This window comes from Camelina sativa, chromosome 17, assembly GCF_000633955.1.
Source record: "Camelina sativa cultivar DH55 chromosome 17, Cs, whole genome shotgun sequence".
In the NCBI taxonomy this organism is placed as follows: domain Eukaryota; kingdom Viridiplantae; phylum Streptophyta; class Magnoliopsida; order Brassicales; family Brassicaceae; genus Camelina; species Camelina sativa.
Window position 1 is genome coordinate 21,098,929 of NC_025701.1, and position 17,185 is coordinate 21,116,113.

The 17,185-nt window shown below is 39.8% G+C and overlaps 1 pseudogene; it reads left to right on the forward strand.

Annotated features, from left to right (window-relative positions):
• Positions 6,163–14,856, forward strand: LOC109129927 (annotated as a pseudogene).

Genomic DNA, 17,185 nt, shown 5'->3' on the forward strand with positions numbered 1-17,185 from the left:
TGTGGACCGGTTGACTAAGTCAGCACATTTTCTGGCCATTAAGAAGACTGATGGAGCAGCGGTCTTGGCTAAGAAGTATGTGAGAGAGATAGTCAGATTGCATGGGGTGCCAGAGAGTATCGTTTCTGATAGGGATTCTAAGTTCACTTCGGTGTTCTGGAAGGCATTTGAGGCAGAGATGGGCACTAAGGTGCATATGAGTACAGCTTATCATCCCCAGAAAAATGGACAATCAGAGAGGACGATCCAGACGCTGGAGGATTTGCTGAGGACGTGTATGTTGGATTGGGGTGGCCATTGGGCAGATCACCTGAACTTGGTAGAGTTTGCTTACAACAACAGCTATCAGGCGAGTATTAAAATGGCTCTTTATGAGGCTTTGTATGCTGGACTCAGGTGGGGGAGAGGAGCATGTTCGGGGAAGATTTTGTTCATGAGACCTCAGAGAAGATTTGGGTTCTCAAGATCAGTGAGGGTTCTCGAGAAGAGAGTCAAGGAACTTCGAAAGAAGAAGGTTCCTTTGATGAGAGTCCTTTGGGACTGTGATGGTGTGGAGGAGCAGACTTGGGATCATGAGGCGAGGATGAAGGCAAGGTTTAAGAAGTGGTATGCAAGCCGCAACTTGAGCTTGTCTAGCCTGGTCCCATCTGTAATCTGTGACTGGAGCGAGAATGGAGTATTCCAGCCCATCTCTCTTGTTTACTTGGTCGCTTGGGATGGTTGGTTGTGCGACTCAGTAACAAGATGAGGTGGTGCTCGGGGTACAAAGTTTCCGTGAGGCGGGGTTTTTGAGGAATGTTTCCTCAGATAGAAGTTTCCAAAAGTGGAAAGTGCTAAAAATGGAAAGTTTTATGTGAGTTAGAATTTGTCCATTTTTAGTGGTTGTGAGCCTTGGTGTGGCTAGTGTGGTCTTAGTGACGGACTTTTGAGTCATTGTGCCCCTGTGTGGTAGTCTTTTTGAGACATTGTGTGACCTTTGTGGCGGGCTGTTTAGTCAGTTGTGTGGCCTTTGTGGCAGGCTTTTTAGCCAGAGGTGTGGCCTTTGTGACGGGCTGTTTAGCCAAATGTGTGGCCCTTTTGGCGGGCTGTTTAGCCAGATGTGTGGCCTTTGTGGTGGGCTGTTTAGCCAGAGTGCCTGTTTAGGCAGTCCTTCGGGACAGATGGTCTTTGTGACGGTCCTTCGAGACAGATGGTCTTTGTGACGGTCCTTCGGGACAGACGGTCTTTGTGACGGTCCTTCGGGACGAGTGGCCTTGGTGGCGGTCCTGTTTAGGACATTTGTTTGCAGGGGCGGACTCACGTTCAATAGAGGGGGTGCAAGTGCACCACATAAAAATATAAAATGCTTAGTTTATGCATACTAATTAGTGATGTAAGTAGCCTAGTGGTCAATGGTGCACCCCATAATATTTGAGGTAAAGGGTTCAAATCCCCAACTGAACACTTTTGGGGTTTTTTTGCACCCTCTCAAAAGATTTGCTGGATCCGCCACTGTTTGTTTGGTCTTGGTGGCGGTCCTGTTGAGGACATTTGTTTGGCCTTTGTGGCGGTCCTGTTTAGGACATTTGTTTGGCCTTGGTGGCGGTCCTGTTTAGGATATTTGTTTAGCCCTTGTGGCATGTATATGATCCTTGTGTGGTCATGAGGTATTCTAGTGAGGGGATATGTGGTTGGTAGGATATTGAGATGTTTTACACGAGCCACGGGAAGAAAACTTGGATAGGGATAGGACTCAGACGTGTTCAGAATTGTTTGCTCGCGACTCTTGGGGGACTTAGGTTCTCCTAGTACTGCCATATTCTGAAACTTTGTGGCTTGGGAGTATGGTTGGTATATCGACTTCGGATGACAATCCAGGGGCGCGCTGTAGGGTGGCAACCCGAGAGACGAGTATTAGATTTTCCTTATATATATTATGGCATGCGGGTTTAGGCCCGANCAGGGGCGGACTCACGTTCAATAGAGGGGGTGCAAGTGCACCACATAAAAATATAAAATGCTTAGTTTATGCATACTAATTAGTGATGTAAGTAGCCTAGTGGTCAATGGTGCACCCCATAATATTTGAGGTAAAGGGTTCAAATCCCCAACTGAACACTTTTGGGGTTTTTTTGCACCCTCTCAAAAGATTTGCTGGATCCGCCACTGTTTGTTTGGTCTTGGTGGCGGTCCTGTTGAGGACATTTGTTTGGCCTTTGTGGCGGTCCTGTTTAGGACATTTGTTTGGCCTTGGTGGCGGTCCTGTTTAGGATATTTGTCTAGCCCTTGTGGCATGTATATGATCCTTGTGTGGTCATGAGGTATTCTAGTGAGGGGATATGTGGTTGGTAGGATATTGAGATGTTTTACACGAGCCACGGGAAGAAAACTTGGATAGGGATAGGACTCAGACGTGTTCAGAATTGTTTGCTCGCGACTCTTGGGGGACTTAGGTTCTCCTAGTACTGCCATATTCTGAAACTTTGTGGCTTGGGAGTATGGTTGGTATATCGACTTCGGATGACAATCCAGGGGCGCGCTGTAGGGTGGCAACCCGAGAGACGAGTATTAGATTTTCCTTATATATATTATGGCATGCGGGTTTAGGCCCGATGAGGAGCCAACATTATGGCATGCAGACTTAGGTCTGATGAGGAGCTAATAAAAACTCAAGGTTTAGGCCTATGAGTAAAGGAAATTCCAAAAGTTGAGAGCAAATAATGCCTGGAGCGTGAGTCTATCGCCTAGAGGTGACCTTCCGTAGATCGGTCGGAGGAGTGCGGGCCGTGGAGACGGTTGCACGGGAGTCCTTGGCTGATGGTTGTTCGAGATTCGAGGACGAAACTATGTTGGTGGGGGAGAATTGTAACACCCGTGAACCAAAACTCTGTGTTTTGGGGGTGGGTGTTGATCGACACCAAGGGTGGTGTCGGTCGACACCATTGATTTCTGGTTCGACCAGATTGAGTTACTTATCGATTTGGACCGGTTTGGTTTAAGGAAACCATTGAACCGAGTTATAAAAGGGAGAAAACGACCTAGGGTCATGTTTTGTTTTTGTCTCACGCCGTTTGGAGAGAAAACAAAGAGAAAGAGTGTTCTTGAGCTTTTTGGTGATTTTGGGAGATTGATTGGCTGTTCTTGAGAGATTTGGAGCTAGGAAGGAGCTAGAAGCTTGCTAGGAAGGTTGGATTCGTCATTGGTTGTCATATTCTTCCTGCAGAGAGGTGAGTGCATGACCATGGCTTATCTAAGCTAAGATCTCTAGTTTTTCTGTGATTTGGTGCTTATGTGGTTGTTTCTTTGAGTTCTCTATGATTATTCATGGCTTCTATGGCTTCTGGGAATGCATGGAGCGGATTGGAGAAGATTGGAGGTGAGATTCAGGGTTTTTGATCAAAGGAAATCGATGCTCGGCATCGGTGTCGATCGACACCAGTTGGGGTGTCGGTCGACACCAACTCGAGGACGGCTCGAGACTTTGGCGAGTGTCGATCGACACCATGTGGAGGTGTCGGTCGACACAAACTAGGGTTTTCGGAAGTGTTGGTCGACACCCTTCTTTCAGTTACGACGGATGATGCATGCTTTGTATATTGTCTGGTTTTTTTTATTGATTGCTGTTTGTGGCATGTAGGGATCTTATTGCTTGTGTGTATACCCCATTATATAGGAGGATTGCCTCATTGAGTATTTATAAAATACTCATGCATCTCAATTCGTGTTTGTGGTGCAGGTAGAGGCAATGTGTGATCGTGGAATCAAGGCAATGAAGACGAGGATGTTCTAGGGACTCAATTGGTTGTTGTCTGGCATTGCTAGGTTGCTAGAGTTGGATCATTAGAAACATTGCTAGGTTGCTGGTTCTATGTTTCCTGCTCATTGGTATTTGGATATTGTTATGCTATAATATTGGGTTAATATTGGATTATTAATGGATATATTTTGGATATTGGTGTTGATTATTTCTGTTGTTGAATGTGATTGTGGTTAGGTGGCTAGTGGGTATGGGACCACTAGTTGTAGTTTATTTATTATTATTATTATTTATTCTTTTATTATTAAAAAAAAAGTCGGGTCCTCTTAATAGGGATCAACAAAAATCACATAATACTTGTATCCATCGATAGACATGACTGGAGATGTCCAGACATCAGAGAAAAGAAGTTCTAACGGCCGAGTAGAAGTGAGAGTAGAAGTGGAGAAGGGAAGCTTATGACTCTTATTAATAGCACATGAATTGCAAAATAAAGTAGAGGATACAAAGGAAGAACTTGGTAAAGAAAATTTGGTGATCATGGTACGAAGTGTTTGAGTGTTTGGATGTCCTAAACAAGAATGCCATTCCGAAGGGGATGACTTTATTGTTGAAAAAGCTGAAATAAAGGGCTTGGAAGAGGAAAGCGGCCACTCATACACTCCTTCATAGGCCTTGCCTTTGAGAAGTGTTGTCCCCGTGTGAAGGTCCTTCACCTGAAAATCATATGGACAGAGTTGGACCATAACGTTATTTGTTTTGCATAACTTGTTAACCGAAATAAGATTCTTGCGCATTTCAGGAACACACAAAACATGCTGAAGTTGAATATGTTTTAAGTGTGAGGGAAAAGAGACTAAACCAGTGTGAGTAATGGGCAAGCCTGCACCATTGCCATGATAGGGCGTTTGCAGAGGGAGATTGCTGAGATCACTAGCAATATGATGGGAGGCAGCACTGTCGAGGAGCCAGGGAGTAAGATCAGGCTGAGAGCCACTGGTGGTGTGATGAGCCTGAGGACGCAATTGTGGAGACGAAAGTGGTAGATGAGGTGCCGAAGAAGGAGCAGACCCGCAAAACTGAGGGTACGGTGGAGCAGAGTAAGAGAACTGCGAAGCAGAGTAAGACAGGTGTGGTGGCTGCTGAAGAAATTACGGACATCGTTTAGCACCATGACCCTGAACCCCATAGATTTGACACCGGCCAAGATACGGTCGTGAAGGATGGAATCCACCACGAGAGGAACCAAAACCTCCACGATGTGCAGGACGAAAGAGATGTGTCGCATTGGCTGTTGCAGGAACAGAGACAGTGTTTTCACCGACAGCTTTGAGAGCATTTTCACGGGTAATCAGTTTTTCATGGAACTCATCAATCAAAATTCGGTGTGTCACGCCCTTGAACCATCTCCACAATCGCTCTGTAGTCATCATCGAGACCGCTAGTGATGTGATCAAGAAGATCTTCGTGTGGAAGAGGATCATCAAGCAGAGCAAGTTGATCCGATTTTTCCAGGATGCCGCGCATGAACTCGTTAACAGACTTGGTGCCTTTTTTGCTTGCCTTGAGTTGGTCTCGGATTTGACAAATGCGACCACGAGAGGACTTACCGAAGGTGTTGGTAAGGATTTCCCAAATGTTACGGGTGGTAGAAGCACGAGCAACGATGGACTAAACCGGAAGAGAGAGAGAGCCAAGCAAGGCACTAAAAAGAAGCTTGTCTTGACGCTTCCAGGCGGCAAAATTTGGGTTTGCTTGATCGACACCAGTAGCAGCAGTGATGGTTTCTGGCGGTGCATTGGCTTCGTCAGCAATGAAGCAGTGAAGTTCATCGGCCTCAAGGAGAGAGCGAATCTAAAGACGCCAAGTAATGAAATTGTTAGGCGTGAGTTTGGTGATGTTACTCATGTTGAGGGAGATGAGTGTCTTGTGTGGTTCAGCTACGTTAAACACAGGGTTTGACTCAGAGTAGGTAGAGGAGGCATCGGAAGCCATGATGAAAGCAAGAGAAATTATGAGAGAAGAAGAAGAAAAACAGAGACGAGGAAGAAGAAGAAGAAAAGAGGAGGCACATAAAAATTAGGTTTGGATCAAATGCTTTGATACCATGTAGAATATGATACTTGATTTATTTTCATTAGCCATAGAAGGCACATATTTATACAAGGTTTTGTTAGGATCGTTCTATACAAGATAACGATACCTAAAGAAGATAGACTCTATCAAAGTTAAACTATATCAACAACAGAGATAAACTCTATCTACACTAATAGAAAATTCTGGTTCTCGATATTCTTAACTACTCAGACCTATAATGAACCTAATTCACAATTCCACAAATCAATCGGTTCAGTTTTTTCCATGAACAAGAGCATCACTTTTGAGACCTCTCTGTTCTCTAGGATATGGTTCTTATACTAACAAACATGGTATCAACACATCTTAGACATGGTATATTATTTCTTACTGACCGGTTCAATTGTCACAAAGTTTGATGACTCACATCAATGACAGCTTAAAACCGTTATATACTACCTCCATGACTAGACAAGTCACTGCATTCGAGGTGTGGCTCTATAACTAGTTTTGAAAATTATGTCTATGAAGCGGTGATCGACATAGTACATCCCCGAGCACATCACTCGGAACTCAAGCACATCGCAGAAGGTTTACAACATAAACTAAGCATAAAATGAATAGAAGAAGATACAACGGCTCTTATATTCAGCTCATCCCGTAACAGAAAACCCTCTCTTCCGTCCAGAGTCTTCCACTCAACTCAGATCCAGCTGACATGTCGCCGACTCTCGCTCCTTTGACGCATCAACTGCTGGTGTGGCTGCTGACTTCTTCCGATAGTATGCCTGATGAAATTTATCATACCATCTAAACAAGGTATAGAGGTAGCATCAAATTTCATGCATGCAAGTATGAAATAGTTACTAAATATATGTAATAGTGTAAAATTTTTTATAAACGAGTCTTATTAATTAGTATACGATATTTTCTCTCGATACACCACTAAAAGTCATGTGTCTTATTTACGATATTTTTTATTGGTCATGCTACATATATATTTGTGTGTGTTATGATAAGGTTCTATGAATCTTTTGTTGGCATCTGACTGAAATCTTTCCTTTTAGGGTAATGGTATACATTTCGTGAAAATGTATAGTTTGGTTGCTTGTTCATTAACGTTAAGAAAAGAAAACTTTATTTGATGACTACTTAAAGAAAAGAATAAAGAATACATTTGACCACAAAATAACATTAAAAAGTCAACCCAAAAAAAAAAAAGTTAAAAGAGAGAAACCATAGGATGAGTACTTTACTTGAGTAGTACGTAGTTTAAAGAAAAATGCATTACAACAGTTAAAGAATTGTTTGCATTCATTTCATAACCACGTACGCCTATAAAATATATGACACGGTGAGGCTATAAACCTAGCAACATACATTATCATTATAACCACTCTCTCTCTCTCTCTCTCTCTCTCTCTCTCTCTCTCTCTCTCTCTCTCTCTCTCTCTCTCTCTCTCTCTCTCTCTCTCTCTCTCTCTCTCTCTCTCTCTCTCTCTCTCTCTCTCTCTCTCTCTCTCTCTCTCTCTCTCTCTCTCTCTCTCTCTCTCTCTCTCTCTCTCTCTCTCTCTCTCTCTCTCTCTCTCTCTCTCTCTCTCTCTCTCTCTCTCTCTCTCTCTCTCTCTCTCTCTCTCTCTCTCTCTCTCTCTCTCTCTCTCTCTCTCTCTCTCTCTCTCTCTCTCTCTCTCTCTCTCTCTCTCTCTCTCTCTCTCTCTCTCTCTCTCTCTCTCTCTCTCTCTCTCTCTCTCTCTCTCTCTCTCTCTCTCTCTCTCTCTCTCTCTCTCTCTCTCTCTCTCTCTCTCTCTCTCTCTCTCTCTCTCTCTCTCTCTCTCTCTCTCTCTCTCTCTCTCTCTCTCTCTCTCTCTCTCTCTCTCTCTCTCTCTCTCTCTCTCTCTCTCTCTCTCTCTCTCTCTCTCTCTCTCTCTCTCTCTCTCTCTCTCTCTCTCTCTCTCTCTCTCTCTCTCTCTCTCTCTCTCTCTCTCTCTCTCTCTCTCTCTCTCTCTCTCTCTCTCTCTCTCTCTCTCTCTCTCTCTCTCTCTCTCTCTCTCTCTCTCTCTCTCTCTCTCTCTCTCTCTCTCTCTCTCTCTCTCTCTCTCTCTCTCTCTCTCTCTCTCTCTCTAAGTTATTGGGCCTCCACAGAGTACACATTCCCTTGTCTGGTTCAACAACGAAGAAAACGAAGCTAAAGACAGGAGGTGCAGGTTTTTGCTTTCATCAGATATACGATGACACTGCTGGCTATTACTTACATTTTGATCAAACAGATCCTGTTTATTTCCACCAAGAGTGTATATCCAGCCGATAACAAATAATCCTTATCATCCTAAACATTTGCTCCACGTTCTCATATATTGGTATTTAAACCAAAATACAATATGTTATTGTTGTTGTCGTCGCTTGGCAGTGAATTTATATTGCTTTATATGCAAATTCTGCATTTGTAATCTATATATATTAAACCCACTTTTGGGGGTCAACTTTAATCTAACGAATGAGATTGTTTCTATTATCTCATCTAACGATTTAAAATTATTAATAATCCTAACAGTTGCAAGTTTTTTTTTTCCAATAATCGTGTTTTTTCGTCGTACCCTCATCTTTTAAAAATCACACCTACTAAACCCTTTGTTAATGATCTCAAAAATTGCAATATTTCGGTCCAACAATTGTGTTTCTTCGTTGCATCCCCAGCTTTCCATGTTGGCACCCATTAGTTTTCACATCCTTTTGTTTTACACCTCTTTGTTTATATAAATTTGCATTGTTTTGATCCAACAATTGTGTTTTTTCGTCGTACCCCTAGCTTTCAATGGTTGCACTTGTTAGTTTTCGCACCTTTTTGTTTCACACCTCTTTGTTTTCACACTCTTTATTTATATATATACTGATTTTTATTGACTGTAAAAAGAGTTTTTGTTCTTTGAGTATTATTAATGATCTTACCCTTTGTTAATGATCTCAAAGTTGCAAAGTTTTGGTCCAACAATTGTGTTTCTTCGTTGCACCCCCAGCTTTCCATGTTGGCACCCGTTAGTTTTCACATCTTTTTGTTTTACACCTCTTTGTTTATATAAAGTTGCAATGTTTTGATCCAATAATTGTGTTTCTTCGTTGTACCCCTAGCTTTCAGTGGTTGCACTTGTTAGTTTTCGCACCTTTTTGTTTCACACATTTTTGTTTCACACCTCTTTGTTTTCACACTTTTTGTTTTTATATATATAGAGATTTTTATGGACTTTGGAAAGAGTAGTTGTTCTTTGAGTATGATTAATGATCTCAAAAGTTGCAAAGTTTCTGTCCAACAATTGTGTTTCTTCGTTGCACCTCCAGCTTTCTATGTTGGCACCCGTTAGTTTTCACACCTTTTGTATTAGACTTCTTTGTTTATATAAAGTTGCAATGTTTTGATCCAACAATTGTGTTTCTTCGTCGTACCCCTAGCTTTCAATGGTTGCACTTGTTAGTTTTTGCACATTTTTGTTTCACACCTCTTTGTTTTTATATATATACAGATTTTTATGGATTTTGAAAAGAGTTTTTATTATTTAGGTATTATTAATGATCTCACCCTTTGTTAATGATCTCAAAGCTGCAAATTTTTGGTCCAACAATTGTGTTTCTTCGTTGCACCCCCAGTTTTCCATGTTGGCACCCGTTAGTTTTCACACTCTTTTGTTTTACACCTCTTTGTTTATATAAAGTTGCAGTGTTTTGATCCAACAATTGTGTTTCTTCGTTGTACCCCTAGCTTTCAATTGTTGCACTTGTTAGTTTTCACACATTTTTGTTTCACACCTTTTTGTTTTACACCTATTTGTTTTCACACTCTTTGTTTTTATATATATACAGATTTTATGGACTTTGAAAAGATTTTTTGTTCTTTGAGTATGATTAATGATCTCACCCTTTGTTAATGATCTCAAAAGTTGCAAAGTTTCGGTCCAACAATTGTGTTTCTTCGTTGCACCTCCAACTTTCTATGTTGACACCCGTTAGTTTTCACATCCTTTTGTTTTACACCTCTTTGTTTATATAAAATTGTAATGTTTTGATCTAACAATTGTGTTTCTTCGTCGTACCCCTAGCTTTCAATGGTTGCACTTGTTAGTTTTCACACCTTTTTGTTTCACACCTTTGTTTCACACCTTTCTTTCACACCTCTTTGTTTTCGTTCCTTTTTGTTTTACACCTCTTTGTTTATATGAAGTTGCAATGTTTTGATCCAGCAATTGTGTTTCTTCGTCGTAGCCCTAGCTTTCAATGGTTGCACTTGTTAGTTTTTGCACATTTTTGTTTCACACCTTTGTTTCACACTTTTTTGTTTTCACTCCTTTTTGTTTTTATATATATACAGATTATTATGGATTTTGAAAAGAGTTTTTGTTATTTAGGTATTATTAATGATCTCACCCTTTGTGAATAATCTCAAAAGTTTCAAAGACTCGATCCAACAATTGTGTTTCTTCATCGCACCCCCAACTTTCCATGTAGGCACCCGTTAGTTTTCACACCTTTTGTTTTACACCTCTTTATTTATATAAAGTTGCAGTGTTTTGATCCAACAATTGTGTTTCTTCGTCGTACCCCTTGATTTCAATGTTTGCACTTATTAGTTTTTGCATCTTTTTGTTTCACACCTTTTTGTTTCACACCTTTTTGTTTCACACGTCTTTATTTTCATATTTTTGCATCTCTTCATCGTACCCCCATCTTTCAAAAATCGCACCTATTAATTTTTTCACACCTCTATGTTTTACACCTTTATATTTTACACATCTTTGTTTATTATATAAAAACTTGTATGGAAAACAAAAATAAGTTTAGAATTTATTGTTTTCTGAGTATTTTTTAAACTTACAAGTTAATAAATAAAATCATAGATTTATATGTTTATATATTATAGCAAACTCACTTTTAGGGGTCAATTTAAATGTAACGGATGAGATTATTTTTATTATTTCATCTAACTATTTAGATTTGTTAATGATCTTAAAAGTTGCAATATTTTGATCCAAAAATTGTGTTTCTTCGTCGTACTCCCAGCTTTCAATGTTCATATTTGTTAGTTTTCGCACATTTTTGTTTTACACCTCTTTGTTTATATATATATATAAATATATTATTTTTTATGGACCTTGAAAAGATTTGTTATTTGACTATTGTTTAATGCCTCCAAATTTAAAAATTCTGAGAATTATTTTCTTTCAATTTATTAATCAACATTAATTCACTCATCTTTGTTAATAAAAATTGAATTTTTTTATTTATTGATTCATTCATCTAACTTTTGTTTGGTGACGTTTTCCATCTAATTGTATTGCTCATCTCTTTCAAGTATTAATTTAGGTAATTAATTGTGATTTCTAATTTTCATAGATTTATCTTTTTAGTCATTTTGGTTGGTTGCAATTGCAGCTATGAGCTCTTTCTCCCTGATTCTCTTATTATTTTTTATAAATTTTGATAGAATAATGATTTAAATTTTATTCTATGTGAATATCTTTCAAAATTGATTATCTGAGTATGATTCAGTAAACCTAAATATGTATATATATATATATCTTTAAAATTATTTTCTTATTATCATTGAATCGATTTTTCATTTTTATATATATAACAAATATTTTATTTAATTAATTTGGATAATTTATCTTAGTCATTATTTATGACTTTTCTATTATACAATTAAAAATTTACTAAAAAAATTTCAATCGAAATGTGAAATTAACAATGTTAATTATTTCAAGTTTTCACTTTCCTGTGCGGTAACGCACGGGCCGACATCCTAGTACTTGTAAAGCGAAACCACCAACACTTACAATAGACCACCAAAAAAGGCATGAACATACACTCTCTTACTTTTCGAGAGAAGCTTCCATGACATGCGATGTTTGTGCTTTGGACGAACGAAGGTATTTTCTCTATATCTGCCACCTATGCGATTTTGTAGTCCATAAGGAATGTGTTTATTCGCCATGCGTCATTAAAATATCACGTCATGAACATCGCCTCTCATTTGCTTCATCGTTTCTTCCTGGAAAATGGTTTTGCGGGGTTTGTCGCAAAAGAGTTGATGAAAGCTATGGAGTATATTCGTGCGTGAAAGGTTGCTATTTTGTTGCTCATTCTCGATGTGCATTACATGGACATATATGGGATGGAAAAGAAATTGAGAACGAACCAGAAGTTATATATGAAGAAATTGTGCCGTTTAAAGATATAGGTGCTGATGGGATTATACAACATTTTAGTCATAAACATCAACTGATACTCCACAAAGAGATTGATAAAATGATTGAGGATAACAAACATTGTCAAGCCTGCGCACTTCCTGTTTATAATGGTGGTATTTTCAGTTGCATGGAATGTGAGTTCGTTCTCCATAAAGTATGTGCAAATCTTCCACTGAAAAAAGACAACATGTAATGCATCCTCATCCCCTCTTCTTAAAAGTGGGACGTGTGTTCCTTTGTTCAGCTTGTAAACGTTCAAGCAATAGTTTCAGGTACATCTGTAAAACCGTCTCTTGTTATTTCCAATTAGACGTAAATTGTGCAGCCGTATCTGAGCCACTCAATCATATTGCCATTCACATCTTTTGTTTCTACCATCTAATTTCCAATCTACAATAATCTGTTCGATTTGCAAAAAATACACACAATCCCGTTTTGACTGTGGAGAATGTGACTTTGTTTTGTGCTTTTCCTGCGCTACTCTGCCAGTGAAATTTAGGTACAAGCATGACGAACATCTTCTCACTCTTTCGTATGACCAAGATGCGAAGGGTAAGCACTGGTGTGATGTATGTGAACAAGAATTATATCTCAAGAATGGAATTTATATGTGCGGCGAATGCGACATCGCACTTCATATTGAATGCTTACTTGGGATGGAGATGTATATGTTACCTGGCAAAGAGATTACTATATATGGTGGAGAAGAAATTGATATTCTTCCCAATAATCGTCTCACACGTTATGTATGCAGGCAATGTGATAAACGTTGTCCAAACAGTATAGTATACAAAAGATCTGACGATGCAATTTGTTGTTCTATGGAATGTGTACGTCAAAACAGTTATTACTTACGTATGAATCTACTTCGTCTAAAACAAAAAAAAAGAGTGTTAATCCAAGTGAAATATATGTTACTACAGGCATTAGCTGTTATTAGTTATCACTAGGAGTCTGCTTAATCATAGTGAAGGTTTACAACAAAATATTATTACAATCTTTTTCGTTGAGAGTGATTGTTGAAAACTATGATATGGTGGAGGAATAGAAATGAATAAGAAGAAAATTACTGGTTGCTAAAAGTTCAGATAAAATGCATCTTAGTATACCCATGTCTACATCTAGCATGGCATTGCCACATGTACAAAAATCAACTTTGAAGCCAGTTATAACGATTGAGGTAAACATAAGTGGCGTATAATTATGCATACCTGAGTTAGCTGTCTGCTTTCATGATTTCGGCGCAAAAGTGTGATATTAGCTGGATGTCTACACATTGAAATACAAATACAAGAGCGGTTTTGTTGATGTAAGCTTAAAATAGCTTGACGAGCAAACTTAGTATATTTAGGAGATATCTAAATATACATATCTAGAGATTTAGGAGGAATATAAAATATGTAATATTTCCTAAAGGTTGTTAAGCTAAATATTTACTTGTTCTCTATATAAACGCTAATGTTGAGTTGTGACATTAGACGTGAGAGAATTGGGATTTGAGAGTTTGAGAGCTTAAGTTTTTGAGTGATTTTTCTTAAGCAAATAAAGAGAGTTAATTATACTTTGTTTTTTTTTAAATTCTTAAACTTTGATTCAATATTTGGTATCAGAGCAAGTATTGAATCAAACACGTTAACTGTCTTGGATGATATTGTTCTTGCCAAGCCAAAAGAAGGTAGCTCTTCTAGTATCCAATGTCCGATGTTGAATGCTGTAAATTACACAGTATGGGCGATGCGTATGACTGTACTGCTCAAAGTGAACCAAGTTTGGGAGTCTATCGAACCTGGATCCAACAATGGAGATCAAAACGACCTGGCCAGAGCCCTTCTGTTCCAATCGATACCAGAAGCCTTGATCTTGCAGGTCGGAAACTTGAATACCTCTAAGTCTGTTTGGGAGGCTATCAAGGCACGACACGTTGGAGCTGAACGGGTGAGAGAAGCGAGGTTACAAACCTTGATGGCAGAATTCGACAGAATGAAGATGAAAGATAGCGATACCATTGATGACTTCATAGGTCGACTCTTGGAACAATCCACGAAATCTGCAACTCTAGGAGAAAACATTGAGGAGCCAAAGCTTGTTAAGAAGTTTCTCAACAGCTTACCACGGAGGAGGTATATCCATATTATTGCATCGCTTGAGCAGGTTCTTGACCTAAATACAACGAGTTTTGAAGACATCATCGGAAGGCTCAAAACCTATGAGGAGAGAACTCGTGAGGAGGAAGAAGATCAAGCCAGTGATCAAGGCAAACTCATGTATGCCAATATGGATACACAGTCTTATCAAGGAAACTACGGACACGGATGTGGAAGAGAACAAGGCGGTCGGTTTTATGGTCGTGGAAGGGGACGCGGACGGTTTGGTAACCCACAGTTCGGAGGATACAAACAAGAACGAGATAAGTCGAAGATTGTATGTTATCGGTGCGATACGTCAGGTCATTACGCTTCCGATTGTCCTGACAGGTTGTTTAAGTTGCAAGAAACCCAAGAAGCTGAGGGTGATGACACACAAAAGCATGAAGAATTGATGATGCATGAGGTGGTGTATCTCAATGAGAAGAAAGTGAAGCCAAGCGAGTTTGACACACAGTCTGAAAACATATGGTACTTGGACAATGGGGCTAGCAATCACATGTCAGGCAACCACAAGTATTTTTCAAGGTTAGATGATACGGTCACAGGAAAGGTCCGGTTCGGGGATGACTCACACATCGACATCAAAGGCAAAGGTTCTATACTGTTTGTAACAAAAGATGGAGAGAAGAAGGTGTTAGCTAATGTGTACTTCATACCATGACTAAAGAGTAACATAATCAGTCTTGGGCAAGCTACGGAGTCCGGATGCAACGTGAGGATGAGAGGAGACTACTTGTTTGCATGATCATGATGGCAGACTATTGGTCAAAGCAATTAGATCAATAAACAGACTCTATAAGGTGGTTATGGACGTAGAACCAACTCAGTGTCTACAAGCTAGAGCGATGAGTGAATCAACTAAATGGCATGCAAGATTGGGACACATTGGCACTTAAACGATGACAGCAATGGTGAAAAAGGAATTGGTCGTAGGAATGCCGTGTATCTCGGTTGAGAAGGAAACGTGTGGTTCATGTTTGCTTGGAAAAGAAGTCAGGAAGGTATTTCCCCAAGCAACGACGTTTCATGCCACACGGAGACTTGAGCTTGTACACGGAGACCTCTGTGGACCGATAACACCCTCTACATTGGCAAGAAACAGATATGTATTCGTGTTGATCGACGACTATTCTCGTTACATGTGGACTGTGCTGTTAAAAGACAAAAGTGAAGCCTTTGACAAATTTAAGAAGTTCAAACTGCAAGTTGAAAAAGAAACAGGTGATGCGATCAAGACATTTCGGACTGATAGGGGTGGAGAATTCACATCACATGAATTCAATTTGTTTTGTGAAGATACTGACATTGAGAGGCATCTGACTGCACCGTACTCTCCTCAGCAGAATGGAGTGGTAGAGAGGAGGAATAAGACATTAATGGAGATGAAGAGGAGCATGTTAAAGCATATGGATGTACCAAATTACTTGTGGGGCGAGGCTGTAAGACATGCTACATATCTTCTGAACAGAGTTGCTACAAGGGTATTGATCGAGAAAACGCCATATGAAGTTTTCAAGGGAAGGAGACCAAACATCGAACATCTTCGTGTCTTTGGTTGTATTGGGTTTGCAAAAACAGAGACACCATTTCTCAAAAAGCTGGACGATCGATCATGGCCTTTAGTACATCTTGGCACGGAACCTGGGTCGAAGGCATATCGGTTGTTAAATCCGACCACTCGAAAAATTGTAGTCAGTAGGGATGTGGTCTTTGATGAATCAAGAGGCTGGGAATGGAGTCGTGTAGTGAGTGAAGGATCCGAAAAACCAGGAACATTAAGGGTCGAGTTTGGAGAGTTTGGAAACAATGGGCTTCAAAGAGATGAAGCTACTGTCGAAAAGGGAAATTCAGAAGTAGAACCCGACTCGGAGGAGAAAGACGAGAGTGATATAGATGGTGATGAAACCGGAGATCGTGTTCCTAGACTCGAAACAGAGGATAACACTATGCAAGAACAGAGTCAGCCGCTGATGCTGAGAAGATCACAGCGACAGATCGTGAAACCGAAATATCTTGATGATTATGTCTTGATGGCTGAATTTGAGAGTGAACATCTGTGGCAAATAGTGGATGAAGAGCCGTGGGATTATAATGAATCCAAGCAGCTCAAAGCATGGAGAGATGCATGTGAGGATGAAATTGGATCGATCGAGAAGAACAACACATGGGATTTAGTTGATCTTCCTTTAGGGGTTAAGCCAAATTGATTAAAGTGGGTGTTTAAGTTGAAGAGAAACTCTGATGGAAGCATCAACAAACACAAAGATAGGCTGGTGGCTAAAGGTTATGTGCAGAGACATGGTGTTGACTTCGACAAGGTGTTTGCACCGGTAGCAAGAATTGAGACGGTTCGCCTCATCATCGCACTGGCAGCATCTCACGGATGGGAGGTTCATCATCTCGACATCAAAACCGCATTTCTTCACGGTGAGTTAAAGGAAGTGGTATACGTAACTCAGCCGGAAGGGTTTATAGTTGAGGGAGGTGAGGATAAAGTGTATAAGTTGAACAAAGCGCTTTACGGGTTAAGACAAGCACCCAGGGCTTGGAATCATAAACTCAACGAAATCCTTAAGGAGCTCAAGTTCGTCAGATGCTTGAAGGAACCGTCACTATATCATAAAAAGGAACAAGGTCATCTCCTTCTCGTTGCTGTTTATGTGGATGACCTCTTGGTCACAGGCTCAAGTTTAAGTATGATACTTGAGTTCAAAAAAGGAATAGCCTCAAAATTCGAAATGAGTGACTTGGGAAAGTTAACTTATTATCTCGGAATCAAAGTTGTTCAGTTTAAAGGTGGTATTATGCTAAAACAAGAAAAATATGCAGAGAAGATTCTTGAGGAAGTGATACTAAGATTTTTGTGTGTCTTATCCTAGCAGGTTCAATTAACCTTAAGTGTTGTAGTATTTAAGGTGTCAATCCAAATGGGATGTTGCTAGCAATCAAGATGCAATCAAGGAATCACAAGTCAAGCCAATTCAAAAAGA